This window comes from Daphnia pulicaria, chromosome 5, assembly GCF_021234035.1.
Source record: "Daphnia pulicaria isolate SC F1-1A chromosome 5, SC_F0-13Bv2, whole genome shotgun sequence".
Lineage (NCBI taxonomy): Eukaryota > Metazoa > Arthropoda > Branchiopoda > Diplostraca > Daphniidae > Daphnia > Daphnia pulicaria.
In genome coordinates this window covers 6,929,763-6,952,916 of record NC_060917.1, presented here as the reverse complement: position 1 = coordinate 6,952,916, position 23,154 = coordinate 6,929,763, and the positions used below count along the sequence as shown (strand labels likewise).

Sequence of the window (23,154 nt, the reverse complement as noted above, 5' to 3'; positions counted from 1 at the left end):
AACTACCTCAGCAAGTCCCTTTACCAGTTATTCAGTCCAGCGGCCATTCTGAACAGCTCAAGCATCACCCAGTGGTACAGCGGAGTCAACAGCCAGCACACACAAGCAAGCTGTCGCTACCCATCTCAGACTAGGTTAAGTCGATCCCGTCCGACCGGGTCATCGGTCATCCTGGCCAGATTCAGGCATCCAGCGACGGAGAAGAGGACGAACGTTTCCATATGATACATACGTAATTATACAAAACGTTTCCATTACTATATATTGGGCCGGTCTTAAAGTAATTATCTCTGCACGGGTTTCGTGCCAATTTGTATTTTTATCTGGACTATGGTAGGGGGGCTCAGTGTAACTTCTTCACGAACTATTAGATACTAAAATCATCCCAATCCGTTCAGCTATCGAGGATGTCGAGAGCTAAACTGAGAAAAAAGGTTTGATCGTTTTTGATTGGTTTGTTTAATTAGAATAGGGTCGATTTTTTAAATTGCTATCGATATCTTAAGCTGATTAGAATATTAGTGTCGTCTGCTCTCAGTCATTTTGTTGCAAGTTTACCAACAGTTTCGGTTTCGAAAAAGACTAAAAGAGTCAAAGTTTAAGATTTCAAATTAAATGAAACGATACGTGGGCTGCACGAAAAATAGCAGTGAGTTCACATCAAATTACAAAAAAATGTGTTCGTCGAGTAAACTTTGTGTCGTGGCTCTTTAATAGAATCGCCTAAATCACATTCACACTTCATACTTTTTAGCGGGTAAATAAGATAAAGTTTACATAAAAGAAAGTTCATGGGAGCTTAAGTAAAACAGTTAAGCCTGTTACAAATTTTTGAATAGTTATTTTCTGACTAGCCTTTAACTGCATTTAAATAGCATTCATGATGTAATCCTCCTGTCAATGCACGGCAGTTTGTTCGCACTGTCTAACCTTTTCTTTGTGCAGATTTGAGTCCTGAACCACAGCCAACGTAACAACAAGATATTCCAGTTTTGCTTCTGCTGGAACTGTCATCTCAGCAACAACCTTTGCATCACCACTTGGGTAAATTATTTTCAATACTTTCATTCCTGTGACTTGCCAGTTAATGTTTCATTTTCAACTTTGCCTTACTTGTTGTCCAAATATTTTTCGTGACTAAATGTTTATTTTTCATTTAGATAAACAGCATCCCTGTTGATTGGAGATTCTAACCATGGCCGAGCTACGTATCTCTTCCTTCGTCTCCCTTTCTTTAAATGTTTTCGTGTACACTTCATGTGAATGTGGGTGTATTCACGAGGACCCCCTTTTCTCCCTATCCCGCCTGGTGGACCCAACTTTTCAGCGGATGGATGGATCACTTGTGGATGGATGCCTGGCTGAATTTCCAAAGTTCAAAAGTAGGAAAAACATTTATCTCTATTCCTCTTTCTGACTATTTAGTGGGCGTTGATTATGAATCGTTACCGAGTTCGATTATTCCTGATCTATATGCGGTTATTGACTGGAACTGTTTTCTCTTGCCGTTTTCATCGACTCGTTCAGGGTTGATTAAACAGCTCAAAGGACGACTACAGATCAGACATTTTTTTTCCCCCAAAACATTTCAACTCGGTAATTTAAGTATTAAAGTTCAATTTTTATCAATTGATTTCGGAAATTGTTGGGTTGTTGCTGTTCCATAGACCAGGAGATGCTGAACTTGTTCGAGGTATCTTATCATTTTTTTTTTTTTTTTTTACTGCACTCTTAATTAGTCTTTTTATCCAATTTCAGGTTCACCCTTCACCATTGTGATAGGATTTTTTTAAGTTGTCCGGACGACGGATCTGGACTCTCTAGAGGCTGAGGTATTATTAGAGCTCTTTTCGTTGGTTTGCCGGCTATACTTTTTTGTTGGTTGAATTCTATCCAGTTTAAATCAAGATGGAAATTTGTTTAACACGATTGCGTTTTATTCTTGATAGGATATTGCGTTTAATGCCCTAATATTAACAACGACAATTCATTCCAGGAAATATTCATCCCGACCTCAACTTCTGATTCCGCCCTGTGTTTTCTTCAACTTGTTGTGTTCCCGCCTGTGCTCCTCGACCACGAAATCTGTGATTGATACACACCGCCACTATACCTTTGTTCAGGTGAAAACAGTTTATTTACTTCTGGTGCATGTTATTCCTAGTTGTTCGATGACACAGACACTTTTCTATGACTTTGGTTTTGAAAAGCGAAAACAGGTCATCTATTGTAACATTATTTAGTTAATTGCTTTGGAAATTCAAAGTTCAATGTTTGCATATAGACGTTGCCATGCCAAGAAAGGTGATGAATCCATTTTTGTTAACAATGCCGGGGTCGGTTCCCAGTTGAATTTGTTGACGAACGTTTATCGTAGGACGTTTATTGTAGACTCTCATTATTACCATCGCATTCGCCGGTTTGTTTTCTCTTTTTCCGTTGCGCTTTTCTCTTTCAACAAATTGGCAATTTTTTCACCGTGGCCATTCTCGTTGATCGTTGCGTCATATAGCGCCTTTCTGTGTAGACTTTAAAACTCAGGAAATCAGTCACATTGATCAAAAGCAATAACGATTTGCCATGACACGAGGATAATGTGTAGCTTTTTCGCCATTTTGGTGGAAGGTGCCATCCCTATTCCCTACATAGTTGGATGGATTTTCTTTTCCACGTTCGTGGAAGGATGCAAGCTACTTGCGTTCTGGTTGTCTTTCGTTCTTGGAAAAGGTTTGGCGCTGCTGGGGGGGGGAAAAACTTTGCTCTTTAATTATCTTTTCCTCATTGTGTCACTTTATGGCAAGAATAAGTCTTGCCTATTTTCAAAAGAGGAATAATCGCAAATCAATTCCGTGCCGGGAATTTCGACGTTGCTCCCCAAGGTTTGAATTGTCGACAGCTCAATATCGCCATTTTCCATAAAGTTTTATTGCTAAAATTGACCGAAATTAGTCTTCCACATTGTCGTGTAAAAGCCGAACAGCACAAGACGAAGACATTTTTTGTTCGTTCTCATTAATCAAAAGTAAATCGTTTCATCTTTTCGTCAAGATCTTGTGACTCTGCTTCTTGACTTTTTTATTCCTCCTCAATATTCGCTTTGATGGAAAAAAAAATCTAGACATTGCAAATACGACAACCTCTTGTTGACGTATTCTCCTTTTTACCATTTTCGTTTAATATTCAACATAAAATCAGCTAGGAATCAGTTTTTTCTTTTTCCCCTTGGTCTAGTAAAATGAATGACACAACGAAACTAAAAGATTTGAAATTTAAAAATGAAATTTTATTTGGGTCGAAAAAGAGAGGAAAAACAAAATCAAAGGGTAAACAAAAGAAACTACTGGACCAGCCCTACCATCGGTATAGTCGCCCACTTGCTCGGCTACCTCCACCTGCAACTCACGTCAGAAACTGATGGACTCGTTTATTGAGGGTAATGAAACCCCCCGTCAAGGTGTTAGTCAACTGTACACTGGCGTGCGAGTGAAGATGATCTAATTCCTTTCACCGTGTATAGAGAAGTCATGATAACTCAACTCGTACACAAGTGCCAGGAATTTCGAAAGTCTTCACTCACATCACACCAGCGACCAGCTCACCAACTCCGTCGACGGGTTCATCCGCCAATCCCTTTGGATTGTCACGAGAGGAGGTAACGTCATCGCAAGATAACAACTATACTGATAGGCAAAACTGACGTCCAGCTTCAATTGTAACTTAATTTTAATTTAAGAAAAAAAAATAATCAAAAACTAGCGAGTTCCGTTTTGAAGAATTGCGTACACTCTTTTGCAATTGGCTAGTGCACCCCAGATCGTGACGTACTTATATTCTCGACACGGACGATAAATCTGTACATAATGATTAAACGCTAATTCGCTCAACAAATAATCCTCGGAAAAGATGTTTCTTCTCAAATTGATTGTAGGACACTCGATGGTGACTGGCAGGTTGTCGATAACGTCGTAGCAAGCGGCCAGTCGGCTTTCAGCATCTCCGCCGGTGATGAAAAGATTCCCATTAATAAAGTTGACACTTACCCAATATTCATTTTCAATCCTTTTGGCGTTACTCCCATGATGCCCGATAACTCGCCCGCAATCCTTATTCGCTATTCCAGTCACTACGATTCGATCGACGTAGACTTCTTTTTCTATAGTGGTTGTGATGGAAAATTCGGGTAATGCAGCCTGCTGTTGTTTAGTGCACTGCTTGACGGCTTTCTTTTCATTAAAGGTGCGGACCGGGGTATTTTCCATTGCGTCAGTTGCTAGAGGCTGTGGTTCGGTCACTGGTGATTTAGCTTGAACTGCAGTGGAATTACAAGTTAAGAATGACGTTAAGATTTCAGTAATTTCAGTGACTGGAGGGATGATGGTCTCTTCGATTTGGAGTTGGTTGAATACCTCCTCATCGGTGCTGCATCCAACGTCCACTGTCAACTTTGGTTTCATTTCTTTCTGATTATTTTCCATTTCTGCCAACTTCTGGAGGGCCTCGTCTTTTTCCTTTTCTAGACTTTTTACTTGATCCAGTAGTTGCTTCATTGTGTCTGTCTGGTTGCTAAGGGATACTCGTACTTCTTCCACTTCCGCCTTACTGGATAAAAGAAGAAGATCGGTTTCTTCTATTTGTCGCCTCAATTGTGAATCATTTTCAGATAAACGGAGATTTTTCGCTTCGAGTTCAGTAATGGTTCGAGTTTTTGACTCAAGCTCACGTGTAGCCACGGTCAACTGCGAGGTGTCCAATTGTTGTTCACTTAGGCAAGTCCGCAGTTTCTCCAATTCTGCTCGACTTTCTTGATTTTGCTCTTGAAGTTTAGTGATGGCTCTGTTTTTGGATACCAGAGCACGTTGACTTGAAGCTAGCTCATTGTGCACCTTGTGCAATTTTTTTTCTTCATAACAATTATGAAGTTGCTCCAATTTCGTTCGTTTATATGCGATAAGTCGATCTCTGGCTTCAATTTTTCGCATTAGCCCCGAATTCTCTTTTGTCAAATGGAAATTTTCCCCTGTAATGTCCGTAATTTCACGTTTCTTTTCTTCGAGTTCGTTTTTGGTAGTTGCCAACTCGTCTTGTACATTTTGGTACTGTTGCAGCTTTGATGAGGAGTCTGTCAATTGTGATTGAAGCAGACTCAACTCATTCTCCAAACGTTCTTTATCCAAAACAAATAGATTATTCTCAATCGCTCGGCTGGATGCGATGGGACTGGATGCTAAACATGCAGTTTCGATTTCGGGGATTCCAATGACTGGAGTGCTGGGCTCTTCAATTCGCCTCAGTTGTGAATCGTTTTCGTCCAAGGTGACATTTTTCGCTTCGAGTTCAGAAATGGTTTTATTCTTTGACTCAAGCTCACGTGTATTCACGGCCAACTCGCGAGTGTTCAATTGTTGTTCGGCAAGGCAAACGCGAAGATTTTCCAATTCCGCCCGACTGGATGCGATCAGTCTATCCCTGTCTTCAATTTTTCGTCTTAGACGCGAATCATAATTTGCCAAGCGAAGATTTTTCTCTGTCATGTCAGTCATTTCAATTTTTTTTCCTTCGAGTTCGCTTTTGGTAGTTGCCAACTCGTCGTGTACGTTCTGAAACATTTGCAGCTTTGATGAGGAGTCTGTCAGTTGTGATTGAACTAGACTCAACTCATTCTCCAGGCGTTCATTTTCCAATACAATCAGGTGGTTTTCTGCCATCAAACGAAGAAAACTTTGGTTGTTCAAGTCTTCTCCGCTGGGAGTCGAAAATCCATCGTTAATTACAGGTCGGGGAAGTGCATGCTGGTTAGTGCATGCAAAGTCAGGTTCAATCATATTCAGGTTATCAGCCGAATGCCGAGTTGGTGATTCGGTCAGTCGACTGATGATGAAGGCACACAGTGCATTGATGATGAAGGTATACAGTGCATTCACTGTCCATATGAGCTCCAAGATGATATACAGTGCAGCCATAAGCGAAAGGAAAGCCAATATAGTGACTGCCAAAAGGATGATCATTTTCACTGCTGTTAGATGGTTTGTTTGCAATTGAAAACTGCGATGTTGACTATTGCCGTTGGGGTTGCCTTTATAGACTTGCCAGGGGGAATTCCGTTTTGCACTGTCCATTTCCACCGTTTTCATCAGATTTCTACTTATGTTTATACTATTTTACTTTTTGTATTAAATTGTAATCATACTTTAAGGTGTAACGAACATTGTTCAATTCGTTTAAAATTTATTGCAATTCATTTGATTCTTTTAATTTCATTTTGAAATGAAGTTTATTCGGAATTCCGGTTGGGATTCAAATGTTGCCGGTCTGGACATGTCTGGAAAACGACAGGGCGCCCGTAGCGGTGAATTCACCAACTAAGAAGAATAAAAGTTTAAGAATTACGTATCATTTTTCATTGAATTAAGAATTAAGATTCTAGACTACAAACTGGGCTCAACATTTAACTCGCGTCCAAGGGCGGAAAAAATACCACAGCAAGTCCCGGCCTTTACTAGTTCAGTCCAGCGGCCATTCTGGACAGCTCAAGCATCACCCAGTGGTACAACGGAGTCAACAGCCAGCACTATTTCGGCTTCCGCGTTCAAATGTGGAACGAGACGATCTAGCAAGCTGTCGCCACCCATCTGACGCGGGTAACAGGTTAAAAAGGTCTGAACTTATACCAGGTCCAGTCGATCCCGTTCGACCGTGTCATTCTGACCAGATCAAGCGACGGGGAAGAGGACGAACGTTACCACATTATATACATACGTAATTATACAAAACGTTTCCATTACTATATATTGGGCCGGTCTTAAAGTAATTATCTCTGCACGGGTTTCGTGCCAATTTGTATTTTTATTTTTATCTTGAATGTGGTAGGGGGGGCTCAGTGTAACTTTTTGAGATGACAATCAATAATTAGATACGTAAATAATCCCATTCATTTTTTATTTGTTTGTTTAATCAGGATCAGGAGAGCTGGAAAGGGGTCGATTGTTTTTTCTATCGATATCTTTAGAAAATGAAAGTGTCGTCTGCTTTCAATTTGTTGAAAGTTTCAGTGATTCATTTTTTAAGTTTTGGAGAAAAGTCAGAAGAATAAAGAGATGAAGTATGATTTCAAAGCAATTGTAACGATATGTGGCTGCACGAAAAATAGCAGTTCACATCAAATTACAAAAAAATTTGTTCGTCGAGTAAACTTTGTGTCGTGGGCTCGTGGCTCTTTAATAGAATCGCCTAAATCACACTCCATGCTTTTTAGCGGGTAAATAAGATAAAGTTTACACAAAAGAATACTTATGGGAGCTTAAGTAAAACAGTTAAGCCTGTTACAAAGTTGAGAAATGTAGTTCCTGTGACTAGCCTTTAACTGCATTTAACTAGCATTCGTGATGTAAGCCTCCTGTCAATACATGGCAGTTTGTTCGCACTGACTAACCTTTTTCTTTGTGCAGATTTGAGTACTGAACCATGCACAGCCATCGTGACAACAAGATATTCCAGTTTTGCTGTATCTGTCATCTCAGCAACAACCTCAGCATCATCTTTTGGGTAAATGACTTTCAATACTTTTATTCCTGTGACTTGCCAGTTAATGTTTCATTTTCAACTTTGCCTTACTTGTTGTCCAAATATTTTTCGTGACTAAATGTTTATTTTTCATTTAGACAAACAGCATATTCCCTCTCGATTGGAGATTCTAACCATGGCCGAGCTACGTATCTCTTCCTTCGTCTCCCTTTCTTTAAATGTCCTCGTGTACACTTCATGTGAGTGTGGGTGTATTCACGAGGATCCCCTTTTCTCCCTATCCCGACTGGAGTATTCAACTTTTCGGCGGATGGATGGAGCACTTGCTGGATCTTGGTGGATGTGGTGCCTGGCTGAATTTCCCAGGCTCAAAGGTAGGAAAAACATTTATCTCTATTCCTCTTTCTGGCTTGAGGCTTGAGTGGGCGTTGATTATGAATCGTTACCGAGTACGATTATTTCTGATCTATATGCGGTTATTGACTGGAACTGTTATCTCTTGCCGTTTTCGTCGACTCGTTCAGGGTTCATTAAACAGCTACGACTACAGATCAGGCTTGTTTTTTCCCCAAAAATATTTCAAACTTGAATTGTTTGCGCTGCACTGATGATCCGCAATCGATCTGTCGTTAGTGTTTTCGTTTGAACAGGAAAGAGATGAGACACAAATATCTACAGCACAATGGGACTTTTGGTGCCATTGTGGTACGGTACGGATCATCCACTAAATTTTTTCTGAATTTCCACCATCTGAAATCTCTGCCAACGTTTTGTGTATTGATAAAAGGTAACGTGAATGTCTATCCCCCTGTAAAATGAATGCGATGGAGAAGAAATGCCATCTGTTGCTTGGCTACCGTCGTCTTATAGATCGAGCGATTTGGACAAGTGGTTTTTGGGGGTCCCCAGATTTCTTGTTTAAAAGAATAATCCAACGGCAGCAGCAGCTCCTTGGCGCACATGCAACGGGTGCATGTGCGTGTCACCAATCGGCCCAATAGGCAACAACCAGCAACAACGACGAGGGGACTCGGAAGAAATTCCGATTGCATTAGAGAGAGAGAGAGACTTGTTATTATTATTCTTTGGCTGGCCACGGCTGGTTGGCGTGTCTGTGTGTGTTTGTCCGTTTTGTTCTTTCGATTCCTTTTACGTGCACCGGAGTTGCGGGTTTTTCTGGTGTGCCGTTGTTGGTCAGTCGGTTGGTTGGGCCATTTTGTTTCTCTGCTGCTGCTGTCTCTTTCTGCTGTGAATAATGCGATTGAGTTGAACACATGTTAGCATACCAACAACTAGCCCTTTTCTTTCTTTTCTTTTCTTTTTCTTTTTTATTGTCTGTTGTGGCTATGCGGTCCGTCCGCTACGGCTGCCCGCTTCTACACTGCCTTATGTTTAGATTAATGACAGGCCAGTCAGGCCACACACATCGGCTTGCCAGCAGTCGAACTCGCAAGGGGTTCAAGAGGTCGGACCTCACAGCACCAACACCCCAAAAAGAAGTTTTTCAAGTCCCGAGGCTACGTGCTGAATGGAGACATTGATCAAGAGAGTCCCGGTTGTTGTGTATGGAGCAGCCCATGGATGATGCAGCAAAACGTCTTTGTCTGGCTACACATTGCCCAGTGATTTTGACTCTGCTGTGGCCGTCCATCACTTATAATATTATTTTGGCTGGCATTGTTGGCTGTGGGTGTGTGGGAGCCTCTGATGTTTTTCTGAGGGGGGAGCGCCGTTCTTATGTTTAGTTAGCTCTACAAAATATGAATGTGCGGTGTATACTCCCCTCCTTGTGCTATGGGATTTAATTTTCCAACAATCAACACGGAATGAAATGGAATCAAACATCACGAATGGCAAGCCAAAGAGAGGGAAAAAAACAAATAGCTGTCGAGAGTTTGGCTGGGCAACACCTTGAGTCAATTTGTTTTTCGTTCCTTTTTTTTATTTTATTACATAAGAACCAAGACGCAAACATTTCAGGAGAAGAAGACAACCAAATGGGACGAACTTGACGGACATTCACGACTGAAATAACCAAAAAATGCGACACCGTCGTCGTTTTTATTTTTATATTTATGGTCCAAGTCCAAATTGGCACGTTAATTTCCACACACTTGATTGCCCCATTATTTCGTTGAATCGTCACTGCCTATATCTATTTAGCCATTGACAGTTTCATATATAAACAATGGCAACCGTATAGCGGCTGGGCCAATTTTTTTTTTCTAAATGGGAAACCACTGGACTTTCTTCGGGGCTGGACTTTCAGCTATGGGCTTTCTGTTGGAATTTTTGGGTTTTCTTTTTTGGGCGGCCAGCAGCACTATGTGGTGGATAGGCGCCGATGGCACACTTTTTTTTATTTTTCCATTGCTTTTTTCCAGGTGTGTGCCCGGTGCAATCTGTTTGACCGACGGGCGATCCATCCATCCATTATTATTTGATATTTTCTATATCCCCCCCACTCTCTCTCTTTTCTCTTTTCTCTTTCTTGCGCCAATTTAGTTGTGATCCACGAGTCCGATACGGCACACACAAATATATATGCGTCCATTGCGTCACATCCGACAACTGCGCACGAGTCGATGCGTTCAACTCCCAATAGTCTAATTAGAGTGACACATGTGAAGATGTTGCAGATTCGATAAGAGACTCTCCTCTCGGGCCCGGTTACATAACCAATGGCTTTGCGCTTGGAGACGAAATTGGCACCGAATTTGGACAATTTGATTAAGAGATTCGGTGACGTCATCGACACGCACCATCACGGTCGTCTATGTGTAACGAGTTGTCTGTAGATCTCTTCCATATCAAGAGATGTCATGCAACTAACTCGATAGGCACACACACGACACGCACATGGACAAACTCGAATTCAGACCAAATAGGCAACAACACGAAATATCCTAACAGTTTAGACAATTTCCAAATGGGAATCTCTCTCGTGTCCATGGACAAACAATATGTAAATCTTTTATTTTTCTTCCTTTCTTTCTTTTCCTATGCATATTCCCGGAGAAGTATAATAAGCCACCGCCGTCCGGGTATACATTTAAATACATCGTATATAAATAGGGAAAAAAGGGCTCCTAAAACAAAAGGAAAGTAAATCTGCTGTATATCTGCTGTATTATGGGCATTCCATTGTGGATCTACCCCGAGCACGTCTGAATGTCGATCAAAAGAAAAGAAAAAAGTCGAAAATGTTACAGGCACAACAACTGGGCGCAACATTAAAAAACGGGAAATAAAATTAATGAGTTTTTCTCTGCTCCTGCTGGATGGAGCTCCTTTTTGTTTTAACTACAGGCTCAACAGTCTTATCGGTGGGCTTCCTCTTGTTCTTCTTACCCTCTCTGCGAAAAAGAGAGAAAATCAAACAAAATAACAAGCTGTCGCGTGTGTGGATGTAGGAAGGACGGACTTGTTGGTGCTGTGTCCTTATGGTCGTTGGCGGCGTTGGCGGACTATAGTCTATAGAGATGGTGTGTGCTCGGGTTTGTCCGTCCCCTCCTTGTTTATTCATCCGAGTGAGACAAATGACATACAGACAGACAGCAGCAGCAGCAGAGCTCACAGTCGAGAAGATGAGAATATGAAAAAGGCCAAGTCTCCTGAGACGGGGGGAGAATAAGAAGAGCCGAGGTCTTTTTAGCCACCCTCCCAAAAAGAAGAAGAAGAAGTTGATCATCCACAAGAGTTTTCTCTCTTAAGTAAGTCCTTCCTTGTTTTGACTGGGGAGATATGGGAGGCCGAGGTACTGGAACGAGTGACAAACCCAAAAAGGGCCAGCAGACGAATTGAGGCGACTGTGCGTTGGCCATCAAATGACAACCGGAAGGAAGTGACCCTGTCCAGTTAGCGCTCAAAGAGAATACAGAAAACCCGCAATCTTTGCGATTTTTCCCTCAATCAAGTCGAGAAAAAAGAATAGACAGCGGCGCAAACAGCGTCGAAATGTCTCGCGGGAGACAAACACAGGCGCGGATGTCTTGTAGCTTCCGAAAAATGGACTTAACAGTCACGTCAATTGTTCTACTTTTGTGTGTGTGTTTATAGGGCCAACACAGTCCAAAGTACGGTACCTACTCTTTTTCAGACTTTTTCTCTTGTGGGGGTCGAACACGGGCAGGATACATCATCTGGCTGCCGCTGCTGCTATGCATAACCCAAAAGCAGACGCCGATGCAAAACCCTAAAGAAAGAAGAAAGAATAAAAGACGACGAGTATATAGTAATATAGAGGGGAAAAAACGTGACGCATTTCGGTGGCGGTGGCATTTCATTCTTCTCTCCCCCCTCCGCTTTTTGTGTTCCTTGTGCCGAGACGCCGCAACCGTCGCCACCGCCGATCTGAAAACGGAGGGGAATAGTAGACGCCATCAAGTTCGCCGAGGTTATCTTCTTTTCTTTCGACGCCATAGACTCCCCAGTAACCCACCCCACTCCCGTGTATATACCTCATCACACTACTACACCCTATACTCTTAAGTTGTTGTCGTACGCTCTTTTTATCAGCTGCGATCCACTTGGCTGCCGTCGTCGCCACCGCCACCGCCGCCAACATATCGATCAGCGTCTTGTTTCTTTTTTCGCATTGGGTTTTCTTCAACTGATTTCGAATTGACCGCCACCGTCGAAATATCTTTTTTCAATTGCCAAGTCTTTTCTATTCTTTTTTCATTTATTGAATAGCAACAGAATTTTAAAGGATGGTCATTTTCTAAGCGTTTCAATTTCAATTTTTTTCCGCAATCAATATTCCACTCTTTGTTGGCTATAACAAAAATCTGTTTTTCATTAAATTGAGAAAAAACGAAAAATTAGTTTAAAAGCTCTTAAAACAATACCTGTCAACTATGACTTGGTTGATTATTCGACCATTAAATTATTTTTCAAAAATATCACGCATAATGATTTCTGCCAGAAATTCGAGACGTAAATAGAACGCGTACAGCAAATTTTTATTGACGTGGCGTTAAATTTTGATTTAATTGTTAATGCGCTGCCGAATTCTGTTGTTATTACGACGCGGTCTGAAAAAAGAAACCAACAATTTAGAAAGGTGATCTGCAGTTATTTGAGGAGTTGCCACTTCTGGAAAGGGTCGCATGGGTATTCTGTGGAAATCATGATATCATCATGCAGGCTTGCAAAATTGCAATGCAACTATTTCTAGTTCTCTGATACACATGTCCCCCACATAGCCCATGCTATTACTTTTCCCATTAGAAACGGTATTAAATTTGTTGAGCCAATTACATAGCAACACGTTGATTAAGAACTATGCTACCTGATCTTTTGACTCCACCCAGCACAATCGCATCGAATTGGGCTACAACTCACATTTTTATTAGTGAATAGTATTCTCGTGGCTTCGGTCTTGAAAGGTAAGAATCCCAATGCTAATAAAATATACTATTTGCACTTATTGGGTTTACTGTTTTAAAAGGGTTTAATCAAACTGAAGGTTTGTAACCTTGAGTCGAAAACCCAAAATTTTGGTTTATTCATTTATTTATGCCTCACCAACCGTTAAATTGCTAAACAATCGCCTGTGATACGAAAGAGAATCCCACCTTAATCTATCGTTTTGTTTTTATAATAACATTTCAGAACGTTAGGCCTAACTGCATTACCGGTAGTCTTGGCATTAGTACAACTGCTGTCGGCAAGTTTTTCATCTCCAGTTGACCTCGGCGCGTAAAATGCCGCTTTCGAAAAGAAAAGAAATTGGTTGAATGGCACTTGAAAAATATAGATAATCATCAACGAAAACATAAATGTTATGTTGGGAGTAGAAAAGAGAATCGATCCCGTTCGAGGACGTCTTCCTAACCGGAATTTGTTAAAAAAGGGGAACAGCCTAGGTCAAGAAGCAATATTCTACACAGGCACTCACAGGTTTTTATTTTATTTTCTATCCATCAATCCCCAAAATAACAACTATTTCATTTTCTTGTAAAAACATTATTATTTATTTTTGTCTCAAGTGTCTTTTATCGTCCTCTGCCAACCGTTCCGCCGCCGTGTGATTTGCGAAAATTCGTCGGGTGGCCGACCGACAATCAATTCGTCACCCACTCGGCCGTCGACAATTTTTATCGGAACAAGACCCAGTGCGTCGTCGCCGAATCGGACGGAACCCAAAAAACAATCGACTTCACCGCCCCCGTTGTCTTCAAGTTCACTTAGTCTGTTACACAAGACAATGAAGACAAGATTAATTCCCTTTTGGAAATAACGCTGAAAAATCGTGGACATACATTGGCCTAATATATTAGCAACAACAATTCGACGCTTAATTTCAACTAACACTAGAATATTAATCAATTGTCATGTACAAGAGAACACTAATAGTAAAAGAGACTTGCTTTATTCGGTATTAATTGTTGTTCATTATTTTATTTTTAACATCCTGGGCGATCCTGGGGTCAGGGGTGCAAGTCTATCTCAGTCGTACACTCTTTTTATCAACTGCTATCCAAATATTTTAAATAATTTTCAAAAATTTATTTGTATGCGAGTATGCGACAGTAGAACTCCAGTGACAGTAGAACTCCAAAGACATAAGAACACCTTTTTTTTTTAAGTATTATTAAAAATACCCGACAGTAGAACTCCACTACTTTGTCGAACATGAAAATAATTAAAGAATTCATTGGAGTTCTATTGTCGTGTAGTGGAGTTCTACTGTCGTCAACGGTCCAGCGCAGAAATCATTCGTAGTTTTTTCTGAGAAGGAAAAAAGAATCGACCAAAAAGGAGCTTATATGGAAATGAATTGTGTTTCGTTTCGGTACAGAAGTCGGGGGCAGTAGGATATGCACAGAGGATCGGATGATGGATCCATGACGCGATTAATGGGCGGCCATCCCATCACATCCAATAGGTATCTTAATAGCTTTAATAAAAAAGCTATTTTGTAGAGTGAATATAATTTTTTTCCAAACTTTTATAGTTCATATGCTATTTTGATTTTTTTTAAATAGGAAAACTAATCACAAACATCCTTTCGGTACCTTGCTAACGCAGGTAGCTGACAATATTTTAACGTGAATGTTTTATTTGTCCCTAGATGGCGCATGGCGAATAAGTTTCAGCCATTGAGCAGACGTCATTTTGTTCTGGACCATGTTCTGGACAGAAGGAATTGAGACATTGAGTTTTCCAGAAATCATCGTTCGGCTTTATTTAACGCGAAGCTATTAAAGAAAACTCCAGACGATACAGAGTTCAATCAAAAGTCAAAACTACGTAAGGAGGAAGGAGAGAAAAGAAAACTTAAGTGTGGCAAGATGGAAAACGAAACAATGTTGGGAGGGTCGAGAATCTGGAGAAACTTCTGAACTTAACACTGAACAGGCTGAAATTCTCTAAATTGTAAGTTGTGTGACATTTTTTGCATAGAAATTAAGCATTAATTTTAAAGTCTTTGTATTCTCTTAGTATCGCTCATTGGCCTACAAGCAACAAGGCAACATCTGACGATTCTGATCTTGCATGAATGGAAGAGAACATTTGGCACTCATAATTTGGTAATATGATTTGATAAATTAATTGATTCCTTGTTTTTTGTTGCCATTTCTCCGTGACTTCTAATAATCCAGCTGTTAGTCATGCTTCCACTGTGATAACCCGGATGGGAGGGTTTAAGTTTATTCAAGGAATTTTTGCCGTTAAAAATTGGCACTCCTTTCAATTTGTTTCTGAATCTTTAAGTCTGTGCTGGATTCAAATTTTTAACACTGGTCAAGAGAGTAGTTTCTCCGGTTCATATAGAATATTAAAGTGAAACGAGAAAATTTAGTTTAGTTTTTAAAATTTTTATTTACTGTCTTTATTGTTATACCAAGAATGTTTAAGCTTCACCACACACTGAACATTCCTGTTAATTTTATAATATATTCCGAATAAAGTTGCAGATGTCCTTCATAAGTGATGGTATTGTGTTATTGTCATTGTGGTCTAATGAGAATATTTATTTTTATTTCAGGTTAACTTTTGAAGAGAAAGTGAGGAGAAAATACTCCAAGGATCTCATTCCTCCAACAACTATGGCAGATTTGTTCACGGTATATTCCCCTGATTTTATTAATTTACTGCATTCGCAATTAATCTCTTAATTCTCTTATCAGGTTTACCCTCGCCGCTGTTCGATAGACTTTATCAATTGGTGGAAGATGACAAGTGGTCGGCCGCGCTGAAATTCAAGATCGATAAATTATATAGATGTTTAGAAATTACAAGTGCATATCTGGACTCCCTTCTCAGTGGCCCCGTTTCCCTAATTAACCACTAACCAGTCGCTGCGACAACCAGGAGGAAGGGAGTGGACTGGTCGAACAGGGACTTGCAAGGCGCATGATTCGATGAAATTTGTTGGAGGGTCATGAATCTAAGCCGGAAGCCTACTAAGATTAATCGCTCTCGTAATAACTGTTCCTCGGCTCTCTTCGCTCTTTTTCCGGTTTCTTTGAACCATGGCCGGGTAACCTCCCTTGTCGAGTCAGTGCGGGCAGTGTCTTCCCTTGCTTGACTGGCTGCAGTTTGAACCGGACGGTCTGTTAAAATAAGAATTTAAATCTAGAACAACGCCTCCTTTGAGCGGCCCGGACAATCCTGAATCCTTTAGGGTTGCCATTCCATCGAGGCTTAAACGAGGGTACGTAATTACACTTTAGTCAAATTGTTAAAGCTACAAATTCAATTGTTTGTATTACCCAGATGACGCGGAGGGGTTGCCCATTGAGGGGTTTTGGTGACAAGGAGTCACTGAACGAAACGCTAAACCAAATGAAAAAATAAGAAAGGTAATGACATGAAGCTTTTGCTTTCGCAGGAAATAATTTGAATTTGTTTGGAGCCAACGATCCTTTATATATCCGAGCCGAGTCCTTTCCGTCTACATTCGGTATGAAGAGTAAAACCTAAATTTCAACACATTTACTGCTTAGCAACGAAAACAAAGCGAGTGTCAAAACATTGTTTTACTTGCGTATACTTTATTGTGGCAGAAACGCGTTGGTCATGTAACAGGGTGGAATTTTTTTCCCTTTTGTTCATGCAGCATCAAACGACACGCGATAGGTTCTGGCGGTAATCAGCTATCCAAGATGGTAGACATGTCAATGTAAAAGACAGGGTAAGGGTAGCTCCTGTAAATGTTATTCATTTATGTTAAATAGCTGCTAGTAGGATCTCATTGTTGATTTGCGGTTACAAAATCCATAGCCCTAGACTTCAGGTATTGTCAATCAATCATTTGATTTGCGTTTTAGATACTCCTAAATCAGTTGTGGAAATACGATTCCCCCCGCTTCTCCTGGGTGGTTACTTAGGATCATTTAAGTTCATTTTTGAGTTATTCGTTGTGAACGTAGCGGACAGTCTATCGAGCTTTAACAATTGCGTCTAATTTCTTATTTTATTCAACCGTTCTATGAGAAGCTTTGATTTCTATTTTGTTATATTAATAATTTATCTTTTTTTAGATTTTCTTCTCCGACCGCAGATGCAAGGAATATGTTTGAAACTTAGAAAAGTTTGCAGTAGAATATTTTTAAAAAGCCAACTGTCCTTCAAACGGTTCGAAATGGAAGATTTATTCATTTGACACCGAAGAAACTAGTCAAATGTCAAATGTGGTATTTTTAAAGTGACTAAAATTTAAGCCATTACCATTTATGATTTGATATTGATTTTGATATTGATTTTTGTTGTCCCTTCCCCAGCCACGTCAACCTGCTGAAAGAAAAAGGCCAGTTTCGATTACCTTGACGCTCGAAGGTCACGGAGATCATTACGTAAAACGTGTCATGCAGTGGTGTAGAGGTTGGGTGAGAATGACACGTGTTGCTTCATTATCAAAAAGGTACAATAGCAGCAAGTGTAAGCTTTTTGGTATTTATTTTGATATTGGTTATTGTAGACCCATCCCCGGCAAAGTCACCTGCAGAAGGAAAGGCCAGTTTGCATTTCAATCGAAGGTCATGAAGATCATTACGTAAAAGGTGTCAGGTATTGGTGTAGAGGTTGGGTGAAAACGGGACGTTTTGCTTCATTATCAAGAAGGTAAAATATAGCCATTAGGCTTAAGAGGAGGGGTGAGAAAAAATTGTATTAAAGGCGAGAGAAAAGTTGACAGGGATCAGTCGAGTGAGCATCTCCGACCCGGCGACAACTTCATTCTTCGTCGTATTACCAGGTCGCAATCACGGGTAAATAATCTGTATTCCTACGTGGAATTTTGTATCAATTTCCATTTTTTCTATTTGATAATATGTCCGTTATATTGTTGAATATTTAATATTGTCTAGTTAACAATGCCGTCATGCTGCTATTGGTTGTTGTATCGTCGATGGCTGGGTCGATCACTGGTGTACCGACGTATCCTGGTTAAGGCGGATACCAAACCGCAACGCCACCGCCTTACTAAACAACAACCTGACAACAACATACGCAACGACCAGATACTACACCGAGGTTGCACTGTTGGGTTTACAGTTAAATCACCAAGGATCCAGATGATTTCACCACAACTTGTGCTGCTCCTCGAGCTACACTACCAAAGCGCTACAGTACTACACCGAGGCACCTACTGAGACTACGCAACTACGTATGCTGCCCCAACCTACGACACCGAGGCTCCAGCTTATTACATCACCAAGGCTGTCGAATTCTACACTGGAGCGCCCAAGTACGACAGAAATCAGTCAAGTGAGCTTCTCCGACACCCAACACGGCAACCCCGAAGTTTCGAATAAACTTCGTTTCAAACAGTGGAACGGCAAAGAGTGAAGGTGAGTTCTTTATTATTGTAATTTTGTGCAACATGTACTAATGACTTGTTTTCCTTCTTTGCCCGTCTTTAGAACAAGACGAATTCGACTGCAATCGCGTCGAATTGAATAGTAAAGATAACATATTCGTACGTGTACACCGCGCCATTAAACTTGACATTTGCGGTCGGCAAGCCGCACTTGACGATGGCCGTACCATCACCTACGACAAGGGCGTTATTGCCACAGGTAAACATTTTTTTATGCCAAACGAAATTTGCCTTTAAAAGTCTCAATGATAACACCTTTATGGAATGCTGAATAACTTTGATAATCTTCCTGCTCGATAGTATCTAAGAGTCTATTTAAACTGGTAGCAATTTATTTCTGTGAATTAGTTCTACGAATAGAATTAGTTCTACGAATTCCTCTAAAATGGCCTTTATTTTCTTGTTAGGTGTTAAACGAAAATCTTTTCCAATCCCTGAGCGGTGCCCTTAAAGATGCCCACGAGCACGTAGCGCTGTTCCGCAACATCGATGGTGGTAACATAGGTCGAGTTCTCCGTTCCCCTAAATATTTGAGCCAATGGACAACCGAGAAAGTGAAAGCGGAAAGTGTTAATGTTTTGCCCAAAGCTAATGTTGAGGGTGTAATTTTGGAAGACTACAAGGTCGCATTGTCCTTAAACAATGGTCAAAAGGTAAACAGTTATTTCTGTACATGTTTTAGCGATGTTAATTAAAATCTAAAAATTATTTCATCAGATTTAAACTGACAATGTCGTCGTTGCTGTCGGTTGGGACGTAAACACGGATTTGGCTGTTGCTTTTGGTTTGGAAATAGAGGAGAGGAGATTTTGGTGGTTATCGAGTCAATACCGAGCTTGAAGCACAATCGAACGTTTGTTTGGTGAGAATCCTTGAACATTTTATTTCATATTAATTGTACTACTGTGATTAAAACTTTACCAACATTGACTGCTCTAATGTTGTTGTTAGATAGTATATGAAGTTCTTGTTAAATTAGATTTTAATTATTGGGTTTGGACTTTATTTTTTATTAGACTGGAGATGTTACGTTCTTTTCTGATATCAAATTGGGTCGCTGTTGTATGGAACATGTTCACCATGCTGTTGTATCAGGGCGATTGGCTGGAGAGAACAATACTGGCAAAGAAATATGGATGAAAAACTGCAGTGCACTATTACCAAGTGGATTCTTCGTCGTATTATCAGTACGCAATCGGGTAAATATTCTGTTTCACGGAGTTTTTATAAATTATTTGTTTTCTATCTGTTTGTGTACCACATTGAATATTAATGTTCAAATTATTTGCTGAATAGTTGATTGTGATGTCGCCGTTTGCCGTATCGTTGAAAGCTGGGTCGATCACTGGTGTACCGATGTCTCCTGGGTATGGCGGGTACCAAAGCATCACGCCGACGCCATACTACACAACCTCAACATTCGCAAAAAACGGTTACTACACTGAGGCACACTATTACTACACCACCAAGGCTCCAGAGTATTACACCGAAGCTGATGCTGCCCCGAGTTACATCATCAAACGTACTACACCGAGGCCCCCTAGTTCCTAGCTACTAAACCGAGCCTCCAACTTATTACACCACCAAAGCGGCTGAATACTACACCGAGCCGTCCAAGTACTACACCAACAAGGCTCCAGAGTATTACACCACAACTTTTGCTTCCCTGAGCCTCTACATCGAAGCCCCGAAGTATTACTCTGCCCTAAGCTACACAACTACAACTGAGGCGGCCAAGTACTACGCAGCCCCAACTTACTACACAGCGGCTGCTCCTTCGTACTACGTTGAACCGGAATACTACACCTAGGCTTCAGTTTACTACACCACAACCTATGCTACACCGAGGCCCCTATGTACTACACTACCAAGGCACCTGAGTATTATAACACTACTTACGCTGCTCCGACCAACTACACCGAAGCTCCGAAGTATTACTCTATCCCGAGTTACTACACCACTAAGGCACCTGAATATTACACCACACCTTACGCTTCTCCAACTTACTACAGGGACGCTCCTAAATATTATAAGTATGTTCAGATTTGTCGGTCATATCTTAATAGTTACTAGTCACTGGGAATTGTTGATTTTTAATAGGGAAATAGTTTTTTTAAACCTGGGTTATCATTGTGTACGACTTCGCTTGCCACCTAAAAGCCTTAAGACATTGCGACGTTTTCTTATTTTGGTTGGGTCTTTCCTATTTCGCATGTTGGAAGTGATTATTGCTCTAGTCGCTCCGCATTCCGACATATTCTAGTGTTTGAACAAATTTCATTTACAGGGCAAGTTACGAAAGAGACGTACTGTGTGGTGTTTACTAAAATTGATTGATGTTGACAGCTCTTTTTTTAACTTAAGTTGGCGTAACAAAAGAGTTGGAGATTATGTGTGGTTTATCATAGAAGTTTATTTATCAGTTGCTTGCCTATTACTTATGTAAAACTTGAAAGTTGTAAAAAATACACAAAGTCGTAAACTAAACATTTTTTTTATTACAAATTATGCAACATAGCAAACAAAAACATAAAGGAATTGCTTTATTGTCCCACCTCCACCCACAATTCCACCGGTGCATTGCCTAACAGGCGCCTTGCGGCTAGTTTTGGGCTGGTGCGACTTTCCGACCCCTCGGCATGAAAACCACGAGACCGAACAGCGCACGCAGCCCGTGCTAAGGAGCAGGGGAGAACAAAGGCGTGGCAACCAACAGGTTAACTAACACTAACACATATTACCAACAACAAATAATCCGCGCTGACACTTTGGAGATACCGGCGATGTTTTGGTGTCAATCTTCTCGACGTCTCCTCTGCATCATCTGAAGAAAGAGAAACAATTCTTATTAGAGTGACATGCCAATAAAAGTTACATATTACATGTAGGTACATCGATCTGTTATTTTTGGCTCAAAACTTAAAAGGCGCGCTTTAAATTTCTTAAAATCTAGCTAACAATATTGAAAACTGCACACATAACAAAGCTCACTTGCCAGTCTTTAAAAAAAATTCCGGAAGTAAACCGGAAGTAGCCACAGCTCCTCAACCATTGAGCTGTCATCAAATTAAACCACATATTCGTGATCTCCATGAAATTTGGGGTCGATTAGGTGTGATTTAAACGAAATCCAAAATTTGGCCAAAATCGAGAATTTTCCTGAACTATAGTTCAGGAAAATTTTCAAAGCCGGAAGTACGAAAACGTACAAAACGAAACATGAACTTTACCACAAATTCGACGAGGATCACGAATATGTGGTTCTTTTGTGCGTCAGATGAATATTTACTGAACTACTGACTGAAAAGTGTAAACCGGAAGTAGAAAAAAAAAGCAATTTTCGAAAATTTAACAAGTGAGCTTTGTTGGGGGAATAATAATCGTCAGTTATCACTAAATATTTCAACAAAATAACTTTCGATAAATGTTTAAAGAGATGTTCAAAGTAACAGAAACTGACTGTTTTGACAGCTGTTTAGACTGCAAATTATCAAAAAGCCATCTAGCGTTAGAAAAAAGAAGCGTCCAAGTAAACTTTGTTTGCGCGCAAGAAGGGCCTAATTTTGGAAACTATTACACAGACACAGTCTAACGCAACTAGACTATTGGTAGATAACCTAAGAAATTAAGTCAATTGTTGGTACCTAGGCATAATCCCGTGGTGAGTGACTGCAGGTGTGTAACAGCTGACGGAAGCGATCTTGAAGTGGTCCAGAAACTCGCCAAGTCGTCAGTGAAGTAAAACAAATCTTGTTTAAAAGCAGTGAAGCTAGATGAGCGTGCGTCGCGAAGATAAGGATGGAGAAGAATGTTGTTGAAAATCCTTCTTCCGTCATTGACAAAGGTCAGCATTGGCAAAAGAATCTCCGTGCTCTGTAAAACAAATTTTTACATTATTGAAAATATAACAATGAATAAAGCATTTACCATTTACCTTTTTTAAGAAGCACACTGAAATGTTCACGATGAAAAAACTGTAAAAATTGAATTCACAGCAACAAACAGCATTACTCCTTAGGTTGATGTAAATTTCCTGATGTCAAAGAAAGTGTCATGAAGTATTGCAGTAGCATCCATAACAACAAACATGCTGTTGCAGGGTTCACCACAAAAATTGCAAGATTCAGAAAAGTCTTATGGTTCAGGATACCTATGTAATAATAAGAAAATCTGAATTGTAATGGTCTGGTAGCAATAATGGGGAAATACCTTATCTCGGCAGATTTGTATTCTACTACATGTGGTCTTCAAACATGAGTTTTAGGCTTTTGACAGCATGATGGGGCTAATGAATGGAAGTTGACTGAGTGCTAAGTCAACTTGTTGGAATGACTTACACTGACAGTATGCATCTAGAAGACTAGAATTTGAAGAAATAAGTTGGTACAGTATAAAAATAAGGAAACTAGGTCAAGACTCAAGATAAACCTACACATGATACGAAATTCAATTTTGTAATTGAAATCGCAGGAATATAAGTATAAATTAGCTACAGTTTTGTTTCGCACTTTTCGGCTTCGCCTCGTTTGTAACAAGCTAACAACAACAAAGGCGATACTGGCGACATCTTGAGTTTTGAATCCTAAGTTGGTTGCACAGTCGCAGCTCGACGTTTTCGCCATCTAGGGTTGGGCATTTGAGTGGAGTCGGCCAAAAATTTGAATTTCACATTTCTACACAAAAATGGTCTTTGATTTGGCCTTCCAAAGCTTTTCCTAGTTTTATAATTGTATATAAAATTTAATTTAATTCTTTTTCTTTCACATTTCTGTCACTAGGTCGGCAATTTATCTTCAAAAGAA

The 23,154-nt window shown here is 40.3% G+C and overlaps 5 long non-coding RNA genes across 10 annotated transcripts; 4 read left to right on the top strand and 1 right to left on the bottom strand.

The window, feature by feature from the left end:
• The first annotated feature begins 622 nt into the window (after positions 1-622).
• On the top strand, positions 623-1,287 carry LOC124340479. Its single transcript, XR_006918054.1, has 3 exons — positions 623-757; positions 946-1,044; positions 1,161-1,287. It is a non-coding gene; the product is annotated as an uncharacterized LOC124340479 (long non-coding RNA).
• A 6,401-nt stretch (positions 1,288-7,688) lies between these two features.
• Positions 7,689-13,927, top strand: LOC124340601. Its single transcript, XR_006918121.1, has 3 exons — positions 7,689-7,895; positions 13,138-13,425; positions 13,515-13,927. It is a non-coding gene; the product is annotated as an uncharacterized LOC124340601 (long non-coding RNA).
• A 744-nt stretch (positions 13,928-14,671) lies between these two features.
• LOC124340581 lies at positions 14,672-17,287 on the top strand. Of its 3 annotated transcripts, XR_006918095.1 has the most exons (7): positions 14,672-14,904; positions 14,971-15,059; positions 15,518-15,596; positions 15,660-16,186; positions 16,249-16,334; positions 17,016-17,168; positions 17,256-17,287. It is a non-coding gene; the product is annotated as an uncharacterized LOC124340581 (long non-coding RNA). The 3 variants fall into 3 exon arrangements; XR_006918094.1 differs by lacking the exon at positions 17,256-17,287 and having other exon boundaries at positions 17,016-17,180; XR_006918097.1 differs by lacking the exons at positions 17,016-17,168; positions 17,256-17,287 and adding an exon at positions 16,388-16,464.
• On the top strand, positions 17,279-20,475 carry LOC124340579. 4 transcript variants are annotated; one of them, XR_006918079.1, is made up of 9 exons: positions 17,279-17,395; positions 17,453-17,595; positions 17,662-17,741; positions 17,841-18,323; positions 18,402-18,551; positions 18,760-19,005; positions 19,070-19,214; positions 19,369-19,551; positions 19,649-20,475. It is a non-coding gene; the product is annotated as an uncharacterized LOC124340579 (long non-coding RNA). The 4 variants fall into 4 exon arrangements; XR_006918078.1 differs by having other exon boundaries at positions 17,453-17,741; XR_006918081.1 differs by having other exon boundaries at positions 17,453-17,741; positions 18,396-18,551.
• Positions 20,476-21,122: 647 nt separating this feature from the next.
• LOC124340589 lies at positions 21,123-22,913 on the bottom strand. Its single transcript, XR_006918108.1, has 5 exons — positions 22,785-22,913; positions 22,562-22,712; positions 22,287-22,502; positions 21,997-22,225; positions 21,123-21,176 (listed from the first exon to the last, which is right to left on the bottom strand). It is a non-coding gene; the product is annotated as an uncharacterized LOC124340589 (long non-coding RNA).
• Between the last annotated feature and the right edge of the window lie 241 nt (positions 22,914-23,154).